Raw genomic sequence first — 18,021 nt, 5'->3', positions numbered from 1 at the left:
GGACCATCATCAGGGCAAGTAAGTAGTACTTTGTATTAATCATGATATCAATTAATCTACTCATCATTATAGTAGTTTGTTTCAGACTACTACTTTGTTTCATTATAGTAATTTTACAAAATTTTCATAACTGCAACTGTACAATATAAATTCCCTTAATGCATCCTTGAATCAAACAGTTATGACAATAAATATTTTAATTACTAATATAAGGAATATTTCAGTAAATAATGTTTAGTAATATTACATTTATTACAACAGTTTTTTGAAATAACGCTAAGTTCTCTTGCACTTAGCAGCCGTGTAAATTAAAACTTCCTGCCCGTTGGAGTTATTATGATGTTATCATGAGATTGATAGTCTAGGAGATCCAATAAATATTAATTAGTATTTTATACACTATCGATCCCAGCCATCTTTTGCTAAATACCTCCCAAAAATCTTGGCGGCATATTTAAAATTAAATTTGTTTGCAATATTGATTCTTGTAACATGTTTCACTATAACAGATTACCTAAGATACTTTTAAAAATCATTTTTCAAATTTATATATGTATGTTTAGGAGTCCGTACATAAAGACGTTATAGTTTTATGCATTATTTTTATAACGTTATATACGGAATACTAGATTGATGTGGTTAAAATAAGTACAGGTATACAGTAGATACAACATTGTATGTAATCTGATAATACAATTACATGAATTTAGTTAAGAAATGAATCGAAAACTGCTTTTTTTAGCTCTTAAAGCTATGATTTAATCTTGCAATAGTTTGTGTATTTTTAAATCATGTAAATTAAAAGGAAATAGTTTAATATAATAACACAGAATTATATAATTTCATCAAATATATGGCAATTTTTCGATGGCTTTGGATCTGACTATATCAGAGCACTAAGTATTTCATTACTTTAAGCTTTGTAGCATGGTTCTTTTAGTAATAATAACATATCTGGTTCTCGAAGGCACTTCATTTGATGCAATAGATTCAAAAACCTCCAACTCAACGATCAGATCCGATATGGTAGAATTTCACAAGTTCCTGAGTTTTATAAATGTAATCAAATGTGTTTTAAACCTTTCTAACACATTCCAATTCTGACATAGATATTCTTTAATAGTGTTACACACCACGTTCAACCAAGAATATATATTGTAACAGTTGCAGTTTTTGGAAATAAAAAACGGTTTATTTCCACGTGCATTGTTTATGAGCAGACCTGTTGCGAATAACTCAATCAATAATCAACAACTTACGAAGTACACCTTCATTGTTACTGATAAGAGAGGTAGATTACCAGTAACATATGCCTCCAACCACTATCGATTTATTCAAACAATAATCTACCTTTCAAACACCATGTGGGGAGAGGTTGAATAACCTAATGGTCGGCTAAACCAAAAATCGTAAAATCAACCAGAAAGGTAAAATATTTTGCGGTAATTTAATTGATATTGTAAATATAAGATATCAATTCTTCTTCTGATACCCAAATTTAACATCATAATGATCTTTCACTTTCGAACATTAGACGTTATTCCACGCTCGATCATACTTTGGCAACACTCTCTTCCAGTTATCTTCTTCGCTCAGTTCCCCCTTCCTGTCTTCAGTCAGCTTCCACAATACCCCATCTTGCACCCTCCAGTAGGGATAGTCCTGACCTCTCCTCATAACAGCGTCCACCATCCTCTTATACCACTTATCTTCTTGCTGTGTTGTCATAGTTTGGATCTGTCTACATTGTTGATCTTCTTGCTGCTCTGTAGATCTGGATAGCATGTCAGGAACGAAATGCTCCTTCCCTTTCCGGTGAACCAGATTGAAACTATATGGCTGCAACCTAAGAGCCCACCGAGCCAGTCGGCCTTGAGGGTCTTTAAGGTTATGCAATCAGAGAAGGCTATGGTGATCTGTTATTACTGTAAAGTGAGTACCTTCAAGGTATGGGCGGAACCTTTCTATAGCCCAAATTACAGCCAGGCACTCCCGCTCTGTTGTGGAATACTTCTGTTCTGTTTTTGACAGAGTGCGGCTTGCATACGCTATCACATTTTCTGGTCTCTCTTGTCTAGAGTCTCCATCTTCTTCTCCAATATATTGGCTAAGGACGGCTCCGAGTCCAACGGAGGAAGCGTCGCAGGATACAATGAAGGATCTAGAAAAGTCAGGGCAAGCTAGAATGGGAGCCTTTACCGAACAACGTCTTATGTCTTCAAAGGCTTTCTGGGCATCCTCATCCCACTTACAAGTTCTTTTCTTCTTAAGGAGTTTAGAAAGCGGATACATTCGGCTCGCAAAGTTAGGTATAAATTTTCTATACCATGAGGCGGTACCGCAGAATAGGAAGGACCCGTTCTTTGACAGTTTTCCTCGTGCCTACCATAAATGTTGGTTTGATACTTGGTATAGATTTTTGGAACACGATGCAATTGATCACTGACATTCATCACAAGACTTGGGAATTCGCTCCAACAGTTAAAAGATGTATTGCGTCCTTGGGAGCTTGCCCGGCTAGCTCAGTCGGTAGAGCATGAGACTCTTAATCTCAGGGTCGTGGGTTCGGGCCCCACGTTGGGCGCCATTTTGTAACAGCCCGGGTCCTTCCTTCTAATGTAACTGGAACAACTACTTGACCTTCGATCTTGTGTTTTTGGGCTCCTGCGGTTTCTATCCACTTGTTTTCAAACTGCAGTTGTCTTGCAGGAACGTTATTTAGAAGCCATAGACCATCTTGTCCAATAACTGAATGAGATGCTCCAGAATCCAATAAAGCTCTAATTTTCTTTCCAAAAATCCTAACATCCAGGTAAGGTCTTAAGTCATTAGCTTCAGATTGGATCATATAAGATATTTTGGTATTTGGTAGTTCTAAACATTTCTGGGAGCCAACAATCCGCTCTGACATGACTCCCGGTTCTGCCCGTTTTTTGGACTGCAACGGTCACATTCAGCACGGAGTTTATCTTTCTGGCCACATCCATAACAAAACTTTCTCTTCGGTTTCCTACACGTTGCATGACGATGACCATAATCCCCGCAATTCCAGCACTTTGGTCCTCTAATTCCCGCAGGAGTCCCAGCTTGCATTGTTGCAACAACCCTACGCCTTTGTGGTTCATAATAAGCCAAGTCTGGTTCAAGTGCAACTCCTGGACGATATGGAGCAGCCACTCTCAACGAGCGAAGTCTTCCCGCTTCTGCCTTCCTACCCATAAGTCTTAGCTGTTCTACACTTCGAATTTCAAACATAGCCAAGCGATCTTGCAATTGGGGGTGTAGGTTATTGTACATTTGCTTAAGCCGAACTGGCTCCGGAGTGGTTTCTGAAAGTCTCGAGTAAAGTCCTTCCATGGCCGCTATATAAAGGTCAATAGGTTCGTGCTCTCCTTGCATTCGGCTGAAAATTTCTTGCTGCAATTTGAAATCATAGTCGGGTGTCTGAAAGACTAGACGCATCTCACGGCACAGCTCTGCCCATGAGTGAATTCTGCTAAGTGTTGATCTGTACCATACTAGTGTGGAGCCTTCAAATAAGTCCACTGCAGAAGCAAAAAGTTCCTCTTCACTAACCCCACGAGCCCTCTTTAACTCCTCCACCCTTTCCAGGAAAGAGCCAACACTCTGTTTGGATTCATGATTAAAACGAATGCCCCATTTATAGACTGGAATTGACTTAGACTTTAAGAACGCAGGTGGTGAGGTTTCAAAATTACTTTTAGAAGTGCCCATTGGTTGTGTTGATCTCTGCATCTCTGTGTTGAAGCGTGGTTGAGATACTCCCGGGATGCCATCATTTGGTTTTGCCTCCTTAGGTTCGCTAGGTTGAGTTCCATGTCGCTGGTGTTCTTGATGTTGGTCGCTCTTGCCGTCTTCTGCTTGCTTAGTAGCTGTCTCTGCCTTCTGAGTCTTCGTAGCTGTGCCACTAAATTCTTGGTCTGGAGCTTTCTTCATCAGGCTTCTTGATGTGGTGAAAGGGTCTAAAAGCTGCTTCACTCGGCTTAGTAGCGCCGACTTCCTCTTCTCTTGGTCTTCCTCTTCATCTTCATCTTCATCTTCATTTTTCTTGACAGGAATCCTTTCTCCACGCAAGTAAAAATGCCACAACCTCGCTTCAAGACGCTGAAATTCTCGATCTTAGTAATCTCCCTCGTAATCTTCTACAAGCGTTAACAAGTCAAAAAGTTTTTCCTCGCAACTTTCCAACTCAGAATCAGAGTCTAATTTGTTAATAATACTTTCATCGACCTGGACATTGTTTGAAAAAGCCTGCGAAAGACGTTTTCGTAGCTCATTTGCATTTCCTTCCACAGATATACCACGCACCTTTAGCTCGTATGCTATTTCGGTTTTACGCAAATGGTATGCATTGTTATTCATGGCTGATACTAAGTTCCACAAATTAACAGAAAAGTGCATGCAATACCCAGAGTCCAAAAATAAATTTTCCCTTCACAGTTATATTACAAACAATTAACACTTGGACAAATATCTAAACAATAAACAACTTCAATACATAACACTATAATACGAAACAAATAAAATTAGAAAGTATCTTAATTTTTCTATTTACACTTCTAAGCTTCTTGGTAGCTTACAATTGTTCAATACGCAACAGTTCAAACCAATTTAACAGACTGAACCTTCCAAGTCCATTTAATTAACACGTTGGGCGCCATTTTGTAACAGCCCGGGTCCCAGTCGGTAGCATAGGCGGGGTTGAAGTAGTAGAGTCAGCAGGCAGTGTTATGGTTACTACCAATACCAAGTGTAGGCTGAATGTAGGTTTTTATCAGGGCGCCACCCCGTGGTGGGTTACTTCTTTTAGGGACAATACGGGGACCTGTCCCTCCCGTAGTTGGTATAGCTCTAACTGGTAAGGCAGACTTAGTTTAAACAAGTAACCATTCATGCATGCAAACCTCGACAACAAAATCACTTAGGTTATGGACCTGAACAAAATTGAAAACCAATAGCTTTCTCAATTAGAATTAAATTAGGCCTAGGCTTGGTTTTTATAACCAATAACGAAAATGTTCTAAGTATCTGGCAGTCCCTATACCATAAGTTCTGAGTAGTTGTTATCTATTCTCAGTACTTTAATACTATCGGCATGCGCCAACTATAGTTAAACTATAATATAGATAATTATAAGAAAAGGTTAACTTCAGTGACAGCCAAGTTCCAATTATCAATAACTTGAATTTATTAAACACATTAAGATTATGATGTAAATAGAGAATATGATTTTAAGACCCGATTTTTATTTTTATATAAACTAAGTGATGTGAATCTGAAAAGTTCACCCGAAATAGTAAAATAAGTAGCTAGCTCTCAACAAGTAACATATTTAACAGGTATGTTCTGGAAGTGCCAAACTTCACTTAGTTTTGTTATACAAATAAACACAAAACAATTGTGTAAATATTAAAGTTTCAGTTAAACCATCCAATTCTTGGTCAAATATTTTATAAATAAGAGGCATGAAAATTAAGACGTAGGTGGCCACCGTGCTAGACATACAATTAAACATAGACAATACACAGATAAATATATGTACAAACTTTACCCATAAATGTTAAGGCAAACTAAACTAAAAGACGAAAGCAAAATATCCTAGCTGGTGTGAAGACAGTCCACTGGCGAGCGAGCCCCGCAACCGTCCACAAAGTCCACAGCTGCTTTCAAATAACGTGTACACAAGTTCAATATTTAAGTATGGCCATACAAGAATTAAAAAAAGTTTGACTTATCGTGTCGCAGTCACTTCTCAGGCCCGTGACTCCACAACCATTCAAGTCGTGACGCAAGGAAGTGAGGTGCGCGTACTCCTCACAGTCAGCGAAGCTCACAGTAGACCCCGCGTACAGTCTGTGCCGCTCAATGTCCAGGCGCGTGCAGTTTTCCTGACGTACAGTCCGGAACGAAACCAGAACCCTCTTCAAAAATATAGGAACTTAGGGAAATCCTCCAACGGAGCTGAAGAGGGTCGATCACCTATCTCTACTCTGCACTCCGCTAAAACAGACCAGGAACTCCGAAGCTCAACGTTCCGTTCGTGACTCATCACTCACAGCGCTAGGTGGACGAACCTTGAACTCCAGCTTTCGTCATCCGGTAGCCTACTTTATTGTATCCGATAAGAACTATCAAGTTATCTATCTGGTAATGGTCGGGGTAGATACACTCCGTTTCCTTGGTGGTCGACGAATTTTGCGTTGGCGCGCCACTACGCAAATATAACTTTGTTTAGCTGATCAGACTAAACTTTCGTCCAGTAGACCAAGAAACGAGCGTTTCACATACTCCCCTTCCCAATAAGGGAATTTCCCAAATTTCCTTCCCTTAGTAGTAAGGCTTCAAATCATTGATGTGCCAGTTGCCGATTGACGTTCCGTTGGAGTCCTGCAGTTGATACACCAAACGTGAGATTTTCTTGTCCACACTGTAAGGTCCAGTATAGCGGGGGGCAAGTTTAGCTGAGAAATAGTCATTTGCACGAGATTGAGGAAAGTTTCTCTTCATCACTTGATCGCCTTCTTTAAACTCCATCTCTCTCCTACGGAGGTTGTATCTTTTTACATTCTTGTCATGAGCTTCATTCATTTTCTTTGCTACTTCATGATATATCTTCTTCAACTCTTCCATCTTTCTACCATATCCATTGGGTAATCCCACCAGTGTAACTTGGTCTGAGCAGTTGGACAAATCCGCTTCCTCATTGATAGCGATCAACTCTCTTCCAAAGTTTAGGTAAGCTGGGCTGAAGCCAGTGGTTTCATGTCTAGCCGACCTTAACGCAAATCCTATCTGAGCAATGTTTCTATCCCAATGTCTATGGTTTTCCCCCACATACGAGCGAAGCATCGGTCCCAAAGTTCTGTTCATCCTTTCGGTTGGATTGGCCTGTGCGTGTCTCCTTGCATTATAGAGGATATTTATTCTGTAGTTCTTTGCCAGATTCTTCATGGGTTTTCCTACAAATTCTGATCCATTATCACATATATTATGAGAAGGAACTCCAAACATCAACATCACGTCCTCTTCAAGCCTTCTTGCAACTGACGTAGCCGTAGCTTCTCTTAGAGGGAACAAGAGTGGAAACTTAGTAAATTGATCAACCACTATCAATAAGTACTTGTATCCTGAAGAAGATCTCGGAAGTGGTCCTAGGATATCTGCACTGATCATAGCCCAAGGTTTATTTATATTTCTCAACTGTCCCATGGGCCCTGCTGGTTTATACTGGTCATATTTATTTTTCTGGCAAATAAGGCATCGCTGGATATATCTTGCTATGTCTTGTTTCATTTTCGGCCAGTAGTATATTTCCTGAATCCTTGCGAATGTTTTATGGACTCCCATATGGCCCGCCGTAGGTGCATCATGGTACTGAGCCAAAACTTCCGCTCGATCATACTTTGGCAACACTCTCTTCCAGTTATCTTCTTCGCTCAGTTCCCCCTTCCTGTCTTCAGTCAGCTTCCACAATACCCCATCTTGCACCCTCCAGTAGGGATAGTCCTGACCTCTCCTCATAACAGCGTCCACCATCCTCTTATACCACTTATCTTCTTGCTGTGTTGTCATAGTTTGGATCTGTCTACATTGTGGATCTTCTTTCTGCTCTCTAGATCTGGATAGCATGTCAGGAACGAAATGCTCCTTCCCTTTCCGGTGAACCAGATTGAAACTATATGGCTGCAACCTAAGAGCCCACCGAGCCAGTCGGCCTTGAGGGTCTTTAAGGTTATGCAACCAGAGAAGGCTATGGTGATCTGTTATTACTGTAAAGTGAGTACCTTCAAGGTATGGGCGGAACCTTTCTATAGCCCAAATTACAGCCAGGCACTCCCGCTCTGTTGTGGAATACTTCTGTTCTGTTTTTGACAGAGTGCGGCTTGCATACGCTATCACATTTTCTGGTCTCTCTTGTCTAGAGTCTCCATCTTCTTCTCCAATATATTGGCTAAGGACGGCTCCGAGTCCAACGGAGGAAGCGTCGCAGGATACAATGAAGGATCTAGAAAAGTCAGGGCAAGCTAGAATGGGAGCCTTTACCGAACAACTTCTTATGTCTTCAAAGGCTTTCTGGGCATCCTCATCCCACTTAAAAGTTGTTTTCTTCTTAAGGAGTTTAGAAAGCGGATACATTCGGCTCGCAAAGTTAGGTATAAATTTTCTATACCATGAGGCGGTACCGCAGAATAGGAAGGACCCGTTCTTTGACAGTTTTCCTCGTGCCTACCATAAATGTTGGTTTGATACTTGGTATAGATTTTTGGAACACGATGCAATTGATCACTGACATTCATCACAAGACTTGGGAATTCGCTCCAACAGTTAAAAGATGTATTGCGTCCTTGGGAGCTTGCCCGGCTAGCTCAGTCGGTAGAGCATGAGACTCTTAATCTCAGGGTCGTGGGTTCGGGCCCCACGTTGGGCGCCATTTTGTAACAGCCCGGGTCCTTCCTTCTAATGTAACTGGAACAACTACTTGACCTTCGATCTTGTGTTTTTGGGCTCCTGCGGTTTCTATCCACTTGTTTTCAAACTGCAGTTGTCTTGCAGGAACGTTATTTAGAAGCCATAGACCATCTTGTCCAATAACTGAATGAGATGCTCCAGAATCCAATAAAGCTCTAATTTTCTTTCCAAAAATCCTAACATCCAGGTAAGGTCTTAAGTCATTAGCTTCAGATTGGATCATATAAGATATTTTGGTATTTGGTAGTTCTAAACATTTCTGGGAGCCAACAATCCGCTCTGACATGACTCCCGGTTCTGCCCGTTTTTTGGACTGCAACGGTCACATTCAGCACGGAGTTTATCTTTCTGGCCACATCCATAACAAAACTTTCTCTTCGGTTTCCTACACGTTGCATGACGATGACCATAATCCCCGCAATTCCAGCACTTTGGTCCTCTAATTCCCGCAGGAGTCCCAGCTTGCATTGTTGCAACAACCCTACGCCTTTGTGGTTCATAATAAGCCAAGTCTGGTTCAAGTGCAACTCCTGGACGATATGGAGCAGCCACTCTCAACGAGCGAAGTCTTCCCGCTTCTGCCTTCCTACCCATAAGTCTTAGCTGTTCTACACTTCGAATTTCAAACATAGCCAAGCGATCTTGCAATTGGGGGTGTAGGTTATTGTACATTTGCTTAAGCCGAACTGGCTCCGGAGTGGTTTCTGAAAGTCTCGAGTAAAGTCCTTCCATGGCCGCTATATAAAGGTCAATAGGTTCGTGCTCTCCTTGCATTCGGCTGAAAATTTCTTGCTGCAATTTGAAATCATAGTCGGGTGTCTGAAAGACTAGACGCATCTCACGGCACAGCTCTGCCCATGAGTGAATTCTGCTAAGTGTTGATCTGTACCATACTAGTGTGGAGCCTTCAAATAAGTCCACTGCAGAAGCAAAAAGTTCCTCTTCACTAACCCCACGAGCCCTCTTTAACTCCTCCACCCTTTCCAGGAAAGAGCCAACACTCTGTTTGGATTCATGATTAAAACGAATGCCCCATTTATAGACTGGAATTGACTTAGACTTGAAGAACGCAGGTGGTGAGGTTTCAAAATTATGTTTAGAAGTGCCCATTGGTTGTGTTGATCTCTGCATCTCTGTGTTGAAGCGTGGTTGAGATACTCCCGGGATGCCATCATTAGGTTTTGCCTCCTTAGGTTCGCTAGGTTGAGTTCCATGTCGCTGGTGTTCTTGATGTTGGTCGCTCTTGCCGTCTTCTGCTTGCTTAGTAGCTGTCTCTGCCTTCTGAGTCTTCGTAGCTGTGCCACTAAATTCTTGGTCTGGAGCTTTCTTCATCAGGCTTCTTGATGTGGTGAAAGGGTCTAAAAGCTGCTTCACTCGGCTTAGTAGCGCCGACTTCCTCTTCTCTTGGTCTTCCTCTTCATCTTCATCTTCATCTTCATTTTTCTTGACAGGAATCCTTTCTCCACGCAAGTAAAGATGCCACAACCTCGCTTCAAGACGCTGAAATTCTCGATCTTTGTAATCTCCCTCGTAATCTTCTACAAGCGTTAACAAGTCAAAAAGTTTTTCCTCGCAACTTTCCAACTCAGAATCAGAGTCTAATTTCTTAATAATACTTTCATCGACTTGGACATTGTTTGAAAAAGCCTGCGAAAGACGTTTTCGTAGCTCATTTGCATTTCCTTCCACAGATATACCACGCACCTTTAGCTCGTATGCTATTTCGGTTTTACGCAAATGGTATGCATTGTTATTCATGGCTGATACTAAGTTCCACAAATTAACAGAAAAGTGCATGCAATACCCAGAGTCCAAAAATAAATTTTCCCTTCACAGTTATATTACAAACAATTAACACTTGGACAAATATCTAAACAATAAACAACTTCAATACATAACACTATAATACGAAACAAATAAAATGAGAAAATATCTTAATTTTTCTATTTACACTTCTAAGCTTCTTGGTAGCTTACAATTGTTCAATACGCAACAGTTCAAACCAATTTAACAGACTGAACCTTCCAAGTCCATTTAATTAACACGTTGGGCGCCATTTTGTAACAGCCCGGGTCCCAGTCGGTAGCATAGGCGGGGTTGAAGTAGTAGAGTCAGCAGGCAGTGTTATGGTTACTACCAATACCAAGTGTAGGCTGAATGTAGGTTTTTATCAGGGCGCCACCCCGTGGTGGGTTACTTCTTTTAGGGACAATACGGGGACCTGTCCCTCCCGTAGTTGGTATAGCTCTAACTGGTAAGGCATACTTAGTTTAAACAAGTAACCATTCATGCATGCAAACCTCGACAACAAAATCACTTAGGTTATGGACCTGAACAAAATTGAAAACCAATAGCTTTCTCAATTAGAATTAAATTAGGCCTAGGCTTGGTTTTTATAACCAATAACGAAAATGTTCTAAGTATCTGGCAGTCCCTATACCATAAGTTCTGAGTAGTTGTTATCTATTCTCAGTACTTTAATACTATCGGCATGCGCCAACTATAGTTAAACTATAATATAGATAATTATAAGAAAAGGTTAACTTCAGTGACAGCCAAGTTCCAATTATCAATAACTTGAATTTATTAAACACATTAAGATTATGATGTAAATAGAGAATATGATTTTAAGACCCGATTTTTATTTTTATATAAACTAAGTGATGTGAATCTGAAAAGTTCACCCGAAATAGTAAAATAAGTAGCTAGCTCTCAACAAGTAACATATTTAACAGGTATGTTCTGGAAGTGCCAAACTTCACTTAGTTTTGTTATACAAATAAACACAAAACAATTGTGTAAATATTAAAGTTTCAGTTAAACCATCCAATTCTTGGTCAAATATTTTATAAATAAGAGGCATGAAAATTAAGACGTAGGTGGCCACCGTGCTAGACATACAATTAAACATAGACAATACACAGATAAATATATGTACAAACTTTACCCATAAATGTTAAGGCAAACTAAACTAAAAGACGAAAGCAAAATATCCTAGCTGGTGTGAAGACAGTCCACTGGCGAGCGAGCCCCGCAACCGTCCACAAAGTCCACAGCTGCTTTCAAATAACGTGTACACAAGTTCAATATTTAAGTATGGCCATACAAGAATTAAAAAAAGTTTGACTTATCGTGTCGCAGTCACTTCTCAGGCCCGTGACTCCACAACCATTCAAGTCGTGACGCAAGGAAGTGAGGTGCGCGTACTCCTCACAGTCAGCGAAGCTCATAGTAGACCCCATGTACAATCTGTGCCGCTCAATGTCCAGGCGCGTGCAGTTTTCCTGACGTACAGTCCGGAACGAAACCAGAACCCTCTTCAAAAATATAGGAACTTAGGGAAATCCTCCAACGGAGCTGAAGAGGGTCGATCACCTATCTCTACTCTGCACTCCGCTAAAACAGACCAGGAACTCCGAAGCTCAACGTTCCGTTCGTGACTCATCACTCACAGCGCTAGGTGGACGAACCTTGAACTCCAGCTTTCGTCATCCGGTAGCCTACTTTATTGTATCCGATAAGAACTATCAAGTTATCTATCTGGTAATGGTCGGGGTGGACACACTCCGTTTCCTTGGTGGTCGACGAATTTTGCGTTGGCGCGCCACTACGCAAATATAACTTTGTTTAGCTGATCAGACTAAACTTTCGTCCAGTAGACCAAGAAACGAGCGTTTCACAGAAGTCAAGTCAAATAATGTCTTCGTGGAAAGGATCGAACAATGTGACGAACGGTCGATTCAAAAGCCGTTAAAATGAGCCTACTGTCATAAAAGCATACAAAATAAAAGCATACTCATGCTAGTATTAGGAGGAGTATGCTTTTATCTATGCTACTGTATTGCGAGCATTCATTGATCAATATTCAATAAGTTCCAAATACCATTATTTTTTTGCTAAATTTAATTTATTTATTTGACCTAACCTGTGTTTGAATTGAATACAATTCTTTATAGATTAATAAGGATTTTATAGTGAAATAAACAAATCTAGAGGACTTACTTATACAAAGTTTGACATTAGGCATTAGCTGTTCATAAAACGAGCTAGTAACACTTTGTGACAAAATGAACAATTATTTTAACTAGTTTGAAACAGACCACATACTGTGCGAATGTGTAAGATTTTGTTGTCAGCAGCAGATGGCACAACAATTGACGTAACATTTGTTACACGCGTCGACAAAACATCAACTAATTGATATATAGACTGGTGTTTGTAGCCCTACATCTGTTACAAGAGGAGAAACTGGTGGTGTTGACCCCTATCGAAACACGTAAAATTGAATTTGTCTCTTTGTTCAGAGGTTGTAGGCAACTTTGTTATTTTAACAATTTATAAAACAACACAAAGTGGTGGATGAAAATCTATATCTAACAACATTCTGTTTTTAAACTATGTTAGTGTTTTTTATGGCTATTTACGAGTTGGAGTACTAGAACCAGTGAATGATGTCTAAAGTGAACGATTGTGATTATACTACGCAACTTTTAATCTAACATTCAAGATTTATCTTACTGCAATGGTTTTTACCTTTCTGAGATGTTTTTACGATTTTTAGTGTATGTGATGACTTTTAGATTATGCGATCTGGGTTGGGGTCGATTGAGAGGGAGGCTACTCTTTATTAGTAAGGTGGTTGCGAGAGGAAAAGTGAAAGTAAGAATGCTCGACTGCCACACCCTTATATTAAGCATTACTCTGGTGATTCACCTAATATGGCTAGAAATGGCAAAAATTGGAAATTTTTATTGTTGATTATTGTTTTCTATTTAATTTTTAACAGGAAAAACGCATTAATTTAACTCTTAAAAGGCCCTAACAAAACACTAACAATGTTTAAAAACAGAATGATGAGTGGTGACGTATCTGTTTTTTCGGTGTATGACGGAAGTTAAGACGAATTATTCGTGTTCCCTGGAAATTGTCCGTTTATCCGGCAGGCCGTCATTTTGAAAGCGGTTAAGAGGAAGTCTGCTGAAGATGAAATCAAGATGCATGTTTTAACTATTTTGTGTTTACCACAATACAACTGAGTAAAAGAAATTGCACGAGAATTACAACTGAATTTAACTGCACTTTGGTACCGATAAAATCAAAATAGGTAGCCCTTTATTGCATTCAAATTTGAGAAACTAACAAAAAACCTCGAAAATGAAGCTCTTCGTGGATAAATATTTAGCTATAATACGTGAGTTCTTAATCTCTTCCATCGTAAATAATATTCCCTGTGAATAAATGACGCAGGATGAGGGCAGCAAATGTAGCATGTTGGTATGGATTGAATGTAAGTGGCAACTTGAGAAAGAAGACCTGGTAATGTGAATGGTCACGCACATAGAACATCAGAACCTCCATTCTGACGTTCTTTGTCCGTTATTATCGTGCCTTAACTACCTAAAAGTGTCTATGAGGGAATCATTTAAAGGACATCACAGAATTACACGATTTTACTTATTAAAGAGCAATATGTGATTGTCATGGTCCAAAAATAAATATTGTTGTGCATTACTGATATACAAACTTTAGCTGTGGTAACTTCCTTTTCTCGCCTTATTACTATACTTCTTTGTTTGAAGGTTATTTTTGACGATGGAAGGATTGTGAAGGAAACAGGATTTTTCCGGACATTTGCCATCGTTCAGTGAAATAATAAATCAGTAACACTACGTTTCGAGATCTACAATCTGATCTCTTCTTCAGGTAAAGAACTAACCTAATACATAATATTACAAACTAGGTTAAAATAAACAAATCTTACCTAAGTCAGGAATCACAACCACCATGTTGTTTGTCAACTTCACTAACTGTATAAACATGCACTTAATAAAAAACTATACAAAACACTAATAATTAAAACTGAACTACGGAATACAGGTCACAATACGTCTTCATTCGTCTACTAACCACCTACGACTGACCAAAGGGACTAACTAGCCAATGGTAATCGTGACGGCAGACTAAAACAAGATTGCGGAATTGGAAAGGAAGACGGACAGGAATGGGCCCTTTCGTTATTATTGGTTCATGCGAGATGAACTTCTTAAAACCATATTGTGACTCCGCATTGATTTATTACAAATATCTGATCCGTTTGATACTTTTGGTTTTCTCTTTAGTTCATTTTTTAGAATTGGCAGCCAAAGCGCCTTAATCTCGACTGATGGTTGACTGATTGGTTGGTCTGCCAATTATTAACTAACTGGTCTGCCTAAAGAAGAGATCAGATTGCAGATCTCGAAACGTAGTGTTACTGATTTATTGTTTCACTCAACGAAGGCAAATGTCCGGAAAAATCCAGTTTCCTTCACTATACTTCTCTTGGAAATTGATGACTTACTTTATGGCAACAGATTGTAGTATCAATTTCATATCCTTCAATACTGTATTTACGTAACGTAATACATTTAAATAGCTTTGTTATGTGAACTTTCCGCTTGGGGTTTTTTTTAGTTGTTATTATATTAGTTTCTTTTGGTTGACATACAATAAAAGTTTACCATTTCCATATTCCATGTTGAGGAATTACAGAATTTCACCCTAAATTTTAGCCCTCTACGTTAATTCGTTCCAAACTTATACACTTGGACAAAAACAAGTATATAATTCTTATATAGCCATATACTGGTGAATAATATTCAGAATTTGGTACCAGTAACTTTTGAGATCAGAATCCTGACCGATTCTCCATTTTAATAAATAGCCTTGACCATAGCTATAATACATATAATAAATCTAACATACCGTGCCACATACGTCACAAAAATCACAATTTGTGTAAGCTCCTTGCATATCATTTCTCAAAATATGCACTAAATAAACAAAAAATAATTATTGTAAATTGAATTAGAAATACAGATCACAACAGTTCTGATCATAGCAGTCTACTATTAATAATGCATGTGAAAATCACCCTATATATTATGGTTATTTAAACACATATGTGAAAGAAATGGCAAAATACAAAATAATTGTATCGTAAAAAGTTAGAGCTCTGTGGTGTAATGGAGTAATGCACATTCACCCGGCAAGTGAGATATCCGGGTTCGGGTCACGGTGGAACAAATACTTTTTGCGATTCAATATTTATTTAAATTAAATTAGGCTATTGCTACTCATACAAAGTTAATGAATGTTAATATATATATATATATATAATATATATATATATATATATATATATATATATATATATATATGTATAATACCCGGGCAAATGAGAGATCCGGGTTCGAGTCCCAGCGGAGCAAGTACTTTTTGTGATCCAATGTTTATTTACAAATTAAATAAGGCTATTACCACTAATACAAAATTTTATTAATGTATATATATATATATATATATATATATATATATATATATATATATATATATATATATATAGATAGCCTATATTCTTTAATACCTATCTACTTTTTAGAACTGAACGTGGTGATTTTACACCCCATAAGAAAATCCCTGTCAGAATTGAAATTTGTTAGAAACGTTTTTAAGAACAACTAATTAAATTATAGAACTTAGAAACCGTGGAAGTCTACCATCTTGGCCCTGGTTGGTAAAATGTAGATTTATGACTCTATTGCAACAAAAGAAGTGCCTTCCAGAAACAACTATTTTATTATTCCCAAAAGAACCATGCTACAAAGCTTAAAAGGTATAAATAACTTGGTACTCTGATATAGTCAGATCCAAAGCCATCAGTCAATTGCCATATATCTGGTGAAACTGTAACATTCTGAGTTATTAAATTATAATGGTTTTTTGATTATATTATAATGAATTTTTATGAACTTAAAATGCTCAAGCATTTCCAAGAATAGAATTAAGTTATAGCTTTAAGAGCTAGTAATGCAATATTCGATTAATTATTAACTAAATTCATGTGATTTTATTATTAGAATATATACAGTCTTATACTTACTGCATATATATGTACTTATTTTAACCCCATCGATCCCAAATTCCCAATATAAGGTGTCAAATATCTGCAAAAAAAACCACCACGTCAGTATGTACGGACTCCCACACACCAATTGTTTTAATATTTAAAACATAACTAAACTTACGCCGATCTTTACTTAGAATTTATCTTTCTATAAAGATGTAAACAAAATGATATTTATATATAATACAGTATATTTATATGCTATGGAACACAAAATAAGTGGCATTGAAACTTTTTATATTTATTTAAAGAAACTGTACGTAACAACTAACTACGAATAAATTTATTTTTAAGTGAGCACTAAATCGTTTGACTTTATTACTTAGCTATTCTTATTATTAACTCATGTTGATATTTATTATACATAAGCCTTTAATTTGTGCTTATAATATAGTTTGTTCTGTAGTTATTATAGTTTACTAGTAATCCAACAAATAAACTGTTTTGTCTTGAAAACGATTAAATTTTTAAAAATTTCTAAATTTAATTTTTACCTAGATAAATAAATAAATAATACTTATTTAGTTGCTCATTAATAACAGGAGGTTTCCATAGAGTGATCTTACATGTACTTACTCACTATTATTATCATTAGGTAAACTCTTTATCGGTGTTGGAAATATAACTCACTTGAACCAGAAGTATACATACACGGACAAAGCTTACGAAAAGCAAGCGAAGCCGCGGGAAACAGCTAGTATATCATAATTATAACGTAAAAATATTGATTAAAAAGTATATTAGATAAACTGTTTTAACATAACATGTTACATGAATTGATATTTGAAACCACTATAATTTTAGATTTACCGATGGAATGTTTGGGAGATATTTAGCAAAACATGGCTGGGATTGAAAGGGTATAAAATACAAATGAATATTTATATTCAGCCAACAGAAAAAACGTATGTCTTATTCTCGATATACGGATTTCTTTTTATTGTAATGTAAGAATATTTTTAATATTGTAGTATTAAATTATTTAATGCTACCTATTTAGATTTATTATATTATCATTTGTTATTCAAATGTTACATTTTTTTTCTTCTTTAAAGTAAAATATTAACTTCTGTATGTCCAGTAGTTTGTAGAAATAATGTAAATTTTGATTAAAAAAAAATCGTTTTAATAAATGTCTTCGTTAAGCTCTTTTAGCATAAAATATTACATATTTAAACAGTTGTAATTTTAAATATATTACGGGGAGTTTAGCAGATACACTACAGGGATTGTTGGGAGATATTTAGAAAAAATACCTGGGATCGAGAGAGTATAAAACTCTAAATAATATTTATATTGGGCAAACTGCAACAACTAACTGAGTCAACTGAATCCCAGACCACGGGCCACAAGCTTTACTACGAGTACGTTCCCAGTTCCCTGTCCAATCCGTCTCCCATACTACAGTTACGGTGTCTAATACAGATGGACGTTTGACAAATGTGTTGAGGGCCGAAGGAAGACAAACAATCACAGACATCAGTAACTAAAATAAAACACATACTGTATTTAAAAATAATGAGGATTAATTAATTTTATGAGTATTTTAAGTAATGTAAATCACACCAAACCAGCAAATTATATAT

At 37.6% G+C, this 18,021-nt stretch overlaps 2 non-coding genes across 2 annotated transcripts; both read left to right on the top strand.

Annotated features, from left to right (window-relative positions):
* The first annotated feature begins 2,511 nt into the window (after positions 1 to 2,511).
* On the top strand, positions 2,512 to 2,584 carry Trnak-cuu. Its single transcript has one exon. It is a non-coding gene; the product is annotated as a tRNA-Lys (tRNA).
* A 5,792-nt stretch (positions 2,585 to 8,376) lies between these two features.
* Positions 8,377 to 8,449, top strand: Trnak-cuu. Its single transcript has one exon. It is a non-coding gene; the product is annotated as a tRNA-Lys (tRNA).
* The last annotated feature ends 9,572 nt before the right edge of the window (positions 8,450 to 18,021 follow it).

Source organism: Homalodisca vitripennis, unplaced genomic scaffold (genome assembly GCF_021130785.1).
Source record: "Homalodisca vitripennis isolate AUS2020 unplaced genomic scaffold, UT_GWSS_2.1 ScUCBcl_4445;HRSCAF=10609, whole genome shotgun sequence".
Classification (NCBI taxonomy): domain Eukaryota; kingdom Metazoa; phylum Arthropoda; class Insecta; order Hemiptera; family Cicadellidae; genus Homalodisca; species Homalodisca vitripennis.
This window is presented reverse-complemented; position numbering and strand designations above follow the sequence as displayed.